Source organism: Ahaetulla prasina, chromosome 4 (genome assembly GCF_028640845.1).
Source record: "Ahaetulla prasina isolate Xishuangbanna chromosome 4, ASM2864084v1, whole genome shotgun sequence".
Classification (NCBI taxonomy): Eukaryota; Metazoa; Chordata; class Lepidosauria; order Squamata; family Colubridae; genus Ahaetulla; species Ahaetulla prasina.
In genome coordinates, this window is record NC_080542.1 from 102,627,957 (window position 1) to 102,634,294 (window position 6,338).

Consider the following 6,338-nt stretch of genomic DNA (forward strand, 5'->3'; position numbering starts at 1 on the left):
AACATGTTTCCCTGAAAATAAGGCCCCGTCTTATATTTTTTTGAACCCTGAAATAAGCACTTGGCCTTATTGCCATGCACTCAAAAGCCCGATTGGGTTTATTATCAGGGGATGTCTTATTTTGGGGGAAAGAGGGTACTTCAGAACTAATGGAACTGTGGCTATTATTTGCCTGTTGGAGACCTTTCAGCATAGAAGTTCTGTTTGTTGGAATAACACTTATCTGCTTCAAATTAATCCCCCGTTTGTAACACTGCATGAATTATTAAGATTATAGACAGCACATTTTGAAGCTTCAGCCGCACTCAGGGCATGTCGTGTCCCCCTCCCCCTCCGACGACCAGGTCTAGGAAGTCCATATCAAGCGTGGCCACAAAGCCTCTGCAGCTTTGCCAAATTCCTTTCAGATTTCTCAGGACAGGCAGGAATCCAAGTTGTGACTTCAGCAAACTAGATGAGACTTTGCTTGACTCAAGGAATGCCAAAAGCAGGTCCTTTATATAGGCTGTGGGATGTGGGGTGTGGCTCCATGACTCAGCATTTATTCAGGCCTGCCCCTCCCTTCCTTCTGCTGATGTCGCCTCTCAGATCTCCGGAAGCGAGGATCTTCCCACTTTGGATTCTCTTCAGCTGGCTCTGCTGTTGGTAATTCCAACATGTGGCTGGCTCCCTGCTCACACAGGTTTGTTTGTTCATTCCTGATATCCTGTCCGGGCATGGGCCAGGGCCGGGGGCTGGAGGCATGACAGGCCATTCATCTTCATTATCAGACTCAGAGTCTGATAGCAAACCCGGGACAAGACGGGAGGGGCCTGGCTGAGGAGAGGAGGGAGGACGAGGCACAACAGGGCAGGAAAAATGATGTGCCACACGAAGAGAGGAAAATCAGTTGTGGTTCCTTCTCTCTGTGCACTCTCTTTCCATACACATTTCTCCAGTGGCATTTTAGTCACTGCTTACCAATCCAGTTGTCAGCTAAACAGGCATCCTACAGATGCCACTTCAGAGAATTGGTGTAGATATAGAAGGCAATTGCCTCAGATAAGGCAAAGGCCCTGTCTGGTAGATCAGAGGACACTTACTGAATGCTTGGCTTAGTTTTCCATCTGTTCAGGTCCAAACACACAAAGCAGCTAATTCGGTTTTCTTAATGAATTTCCTCTACTCCCTCCTCCCGTTTTCTTAACAACCTACAAAAAATTTGGAGAGTTTGCTTACCATTCTGAGCCTATTTAGTTGGTTCTAATAAGACATTTTCTTTCCGTGGCTTTGGGAGTTTCAGAATGAGTAATTCTCCTGTCTCTTGCCTATAATTTAGTTATCATTTGAAATCCATACTTTGCCTTGTAGTTTATGTTATGGATTCTGCTTAAAAAAATTAAGCAGCAGATAAAAACAATAAAATCGTTGATGGAATTTATTGATCCCCAGTTTATGTGTTAATGATTTTAATTTCATGCTGCAGCAATGTTTACCTTACACCAAAGAAATTAAAAGGGGCTCAATAACCAGGCATTAGAAAAAGTAACCTATTTGTTGTATCAGATGAAGGGAAATAAACTCAAAGCAAAAACAAAAAACACAAATCATTTCAATCTTGCCAATCTACTGTAATAATTGGTAAAATGCAATTGAAGCAGAGTTAAGATAGACTTCCACCCCCATCACAAAGTTTCTGTCTAAAATAAATCAGAGGTAGAACATTCATCTGTAAGCCTTTCCTTGGTTCCTAAATTGACATCACATGCTTCCCTTTTTCTTTCAGATTGTCACTTGGTGTGAAATGCGGTTTGCCCCGGAATTTGGGATTATAGACAGTCCTCGATTTATGTCCACAATTGAGGCCAAAATTTATGTTGTTAAGTGAGGTATTTGTTAAGTGAATTTTGCCCCATTTTATGACATTTCTTGCCACAATTGTTAAGTGAATCACTGCAGTTAGTAACACAGTTGTTAAATGAATCTGGCTTTCCCATTGACTTTGCTCTTCAGAAGGTGGCAAAAGGCGATCACATGAATCCAGAACATGTGACTGTCATTAATATGAGTCAGTTGCCAAGCATCTGAATGTTGATCACATGACCATGGGAATGCTGCAGTGGTTATAAGTCTGAAAAAGGTCATATGTCATAAGTTGAGGATTACCTATATATACACAGTTAACTATGGTTAGGAAAACTAATCCAAATTTCAAAACACAATATATAAATATGGTTTAATTCTATGATTATTAAAATGAATCACAACTTAGAATTTAGACAATGTTCTGACACAACAGCCTTATTTATTGTGGCCACTGATACTCCCAAAATAGTATCATTGATATTGGGTTGCAAATCATTTGGCAGCAGGATTTTTCACTTTTAATAAAAGAACATTTAATATTAAAAAGCAATATTACAAAAGCAATTAAAGACTAAGATACATGTCACTAAGCTATTCCATCTTACCATAAGTTTTCCCTTTCCTCACAGTAACAGTTGTCTTGTAAGCCAACAACAATTCATTACTGCTACCATCCTATTCCTTTGGAGGCTAATTATTATTTGTAGAAAGTGCCCATACCAATGTGGAACTGTTCTGCTTGCAACTAAATAGTAGCAGAGCACTATCTAAGAATTGTTGCAGCTCAACATTACCATATTAAACTGTACTTAGCATTATATCTGTAATGTATCTTTAAAAGTTTTGGCGGGAAAATAGCACGTTGCTGATTGGTTGAAGCCCCCGGCTAAACTGTATATAAAGAGAGGTTTTCCCCAGCACTGGCTGCTGGGTTCACCATATAGTAAAGAGCTGTTGTCACTATCCTGGTCTTATTGCCCGAATCTAACACTGGCGACGAAGGTGGGATCTCGAGGCTAAGAGCGCCAGGAAAAGAGCTGAACTCACCAGGAAGACGCGAACCCAGCAAACAAGGGGCGGAAAGCAGCGATGTCCGGCTACACACCGCCAGCGCCATTCGACCCAGCTAAAGAAAAATGGAGGTCATACATGGCTCGTTTCGAGTGTTTCCTCGAGGCGAACGAACTTCAAGGAGTTTCAGACAACAGGAAATGAGCGTATTTCCTAAGCCACTGCGGTCCAGATGTTTTCGACACCGCAGAATCCCTGGCTGAGCCAACGCCGGTACAGTCGGTACCGTGGCAAACCTTGCAAACTTTACTGAAAGCCCATTTCGCACCAACGCCGTCCAAGTACGTGCAACGGTTCGAATTCGGGGAGCGCAGACAGCAAGAGGGTGAGTCCATCAGCGCATACATGGCCGCCCTGAGGAAAGCCTCAAAACATTGCGAGTACCGAGACTTGGATGAGGCACTGCTGGAGCAACTCATCCGTGGGGTCAGGGACATCCGTTTGCGGAGGCGGCTGCTGTCTAAAAGCAACCTAACGCTGGCAAATGCCTTGGACTAAGCCAGGGCTCACGAGATGTCTTCCCAAGCGGCGGAAACCCTACAAAGCAGTCACAGCGGCTGGTGCGAAATCAACCCCGTCCACAATGAAGAGGTCCAGGCCGAATCGGACGGTGAGGAGGAGGAAGGAGTCTTCCACACCGGGAGGCCGGAGAAAGAAGACCGGGTGACTGCGCGAGTTGCGGAGGGCAACACCAACGACAACAATGCAGATTTAAGGATGCAACTTGTCGGCGATGCGAAAGGAAGGGGCACCTAGCACAGGTCTGTCGAGCTCCCCAACCTTCCCGCCAAAAATTCAAACCGACCAATCAGAGCGTGGGAACGGCGAAGCGGCCCGTGATTGGTCAATTCAAAAAAGGCGCGAAGTTGAATCAGACTGTCGTGAGAGTGGGTCACGCATCAACACGCCTAGAGAAAAAAATCTTTACAAAAGCAAAGATTGAGGGGTGCCGTGCCGATTGGAGGTGGACACTGGCTCATCGATCACAATCATGTCCTGGGACACTCTTGTGAGAGTCTTACCCGCCATTGCAAAGCGCAAGCTGAAACCACAGAAATTAAAGGTACAAGACTACCAAGGGAATCGCATCCCTGTTCGAGGGGTAACGTCCGTCCACGTCGAATATGGACAGTACAAGAAAACTCTGCCCATCACCATCGTCGATGGGACCCTGCCAAGCTTGTTGGGACTGGACTGGTTCCGAGCATTGGGCATGGGAGTGACTGGAATCTTCAGAAACGAAGTCGACCTCAAAGACACACTTGTGGAAGAATTTGGGGACGTTTTCAGAGACTGCCTGGGCAAGTACACGGGGACCCCTATCTCGTTTAACCTAGACCCCCAAGTTGCCCCTATCCGTCTAAAGGCTAGAAGGGTCCCGTTCGCCCTAAAGCCCAGGATTGACCGGGAACTGGACAAGCTAGTAAACCAGGGAATTCTAGTGCCAGTTGACCATGCTAAGTGGGAGACCCCTATAGTCACCCCAGTCAAACCGGACGGGTCGGTCCGGATTTGCGCTGACTACAAGGCAACGCTTAACAAAGCGTTGCAAAAGAGTGCTTACCCCGTTCCGGTGGTACAGCACTTACTGCACTCAATGGGGCAAGGGCAAGTTTTTGCCAAGCTAGACTTGGCCCAAGCCTATCAACAGCTGCCCGTAGATAGCAGCACAGCCGAAGCGCAGACAATTGTGACGCACAGAGAGGCTTTTAAGTGTACCCGATTACAGTTTGGGGTTAGTGTGGCTCCAGGGTTATTTCAGAACCTAATGGAGCGGCTATTGCAGGGCCTACCAGGGGTGGTACCATACTTTGACGATGTACTGGTATCCGCTGAGGATCTAGAGGAATTAGGGTAAGGCTGCAAAAGTTTTGGGCATTTTCCGGTCTGCCGGTCTCACGGTTAAACTGAACAAATGCCAGATCGGGGTTGAGTCTGTGGAATTCCTGGGCTACCGGATAGACAGGAAGGATTCACCCACTGAGAGCAAGGTACGGGCCATCAGGAAGGCCCCGGTTCCAAAGAACAAAACGGAGTTACAGGCATTCTTAGGTCTGATCAACTTCTACGCAGTATTCTTAAGAAATAAGGCAACAGTAGCCGAGCCGCTGCATAAATTACTAGCAAAGACGGCTGCATGGTCTTGGGGAAAGGCGGAAGCTAGGGCATTCGAAGGGGTAAAGAATCTCCTAACGAGTGATAGCCTCCTTATCCAATACAATGGCACGCTGCCATTAGTGTTAAGCTGCGATGCATCTCCCTATGGGGTGGGGGCTGTGCTCAGCCACAGGTTACCAAATGGCACAGAAGCCCCTATTGCATACTACTCCCGAACCATGTCATCAACTGAAAGGAATTATAGCCAGCTTGATAAGGAAGCCTTGGCTATAGTCTCAGGAGTAAAGAAATTCCATGAGTATGTATTTGGTCGTGATTTTGAAATCATCACGGACCATAGACCTTGCTAGGTCTGCTGGCAGGCGATCGCCCAACGCCCGTGGCACTTTCGCCAAGACTGACCCGATGGACTATCTTCCTGGCAGCGATTCTTACAAACTACTACACCGGCCAGGAAAGGAATTAGGGCATGCAGACGCCCTGAGCAGATGCCCGCTACCAGCGACTATCGAAGACCCCACTCCGGGGATACCAGTTCTGCTAATTGACTCTTTGGACTCTGGCCCAGTCACATCCAAAGAGGTGGCTCGGGCTTCGTATAAGGACATTACAATAAGAACTGTAATTGGTTGGGTACAAAGAGGTTGGCCCGCTGCGCCGGGCGAGGGTTTTAAAGAGTTTGTAAAAAAACGTGGGGAACTCTCGGCTCAAGGGGGGTGCCTGCTATGGGGGGATCGAGTGGTGATCCCGGAGAAATTGAGGAAAAAGGTATTGGATCTCCTTCACGAAGGCCACCCAGGGATCGTGAGAATGAAGGGTCTAGCGAGAAGCTATGTGTGGTGGCCCTTAATGGACTCGGAAATTGCTGAAAGGGTAGGGAAATGCCAGGCCTGCCAGGAGTCCAGACCGCTACCCCCAACGGCCCCGATTCGGGAATGGGAGAGACCCCAGGGCCCCTGGTCTAGGATCCATATCGATTTTGCCGGCCCCTTCCACGGCCAAACCTTTCTGGTAGTAGTCGATGCCTACTCCAAATGGCTGGAAATCATTCTCATGAGATCCATGACAGCCGAGGCCGTGATTTCAGTCCTACGGCACCTATTTGTAACCCACGGGTTGCCCGACACTTTAGTCTCCGATAACGGCCCGCAATTCACGGCAACCCAGTTTGAGGGGTACTTGGCAGAGGAGGGCATCCGACATGTCCTCTCGGCGCCTTTCCACCCTGCGACGAACGGCCTTGCAGAACGTTTCGTTCGGAGCGCAAAGGAAGCATTGTCCAGAATCAAGCCAGGCGATTGGCA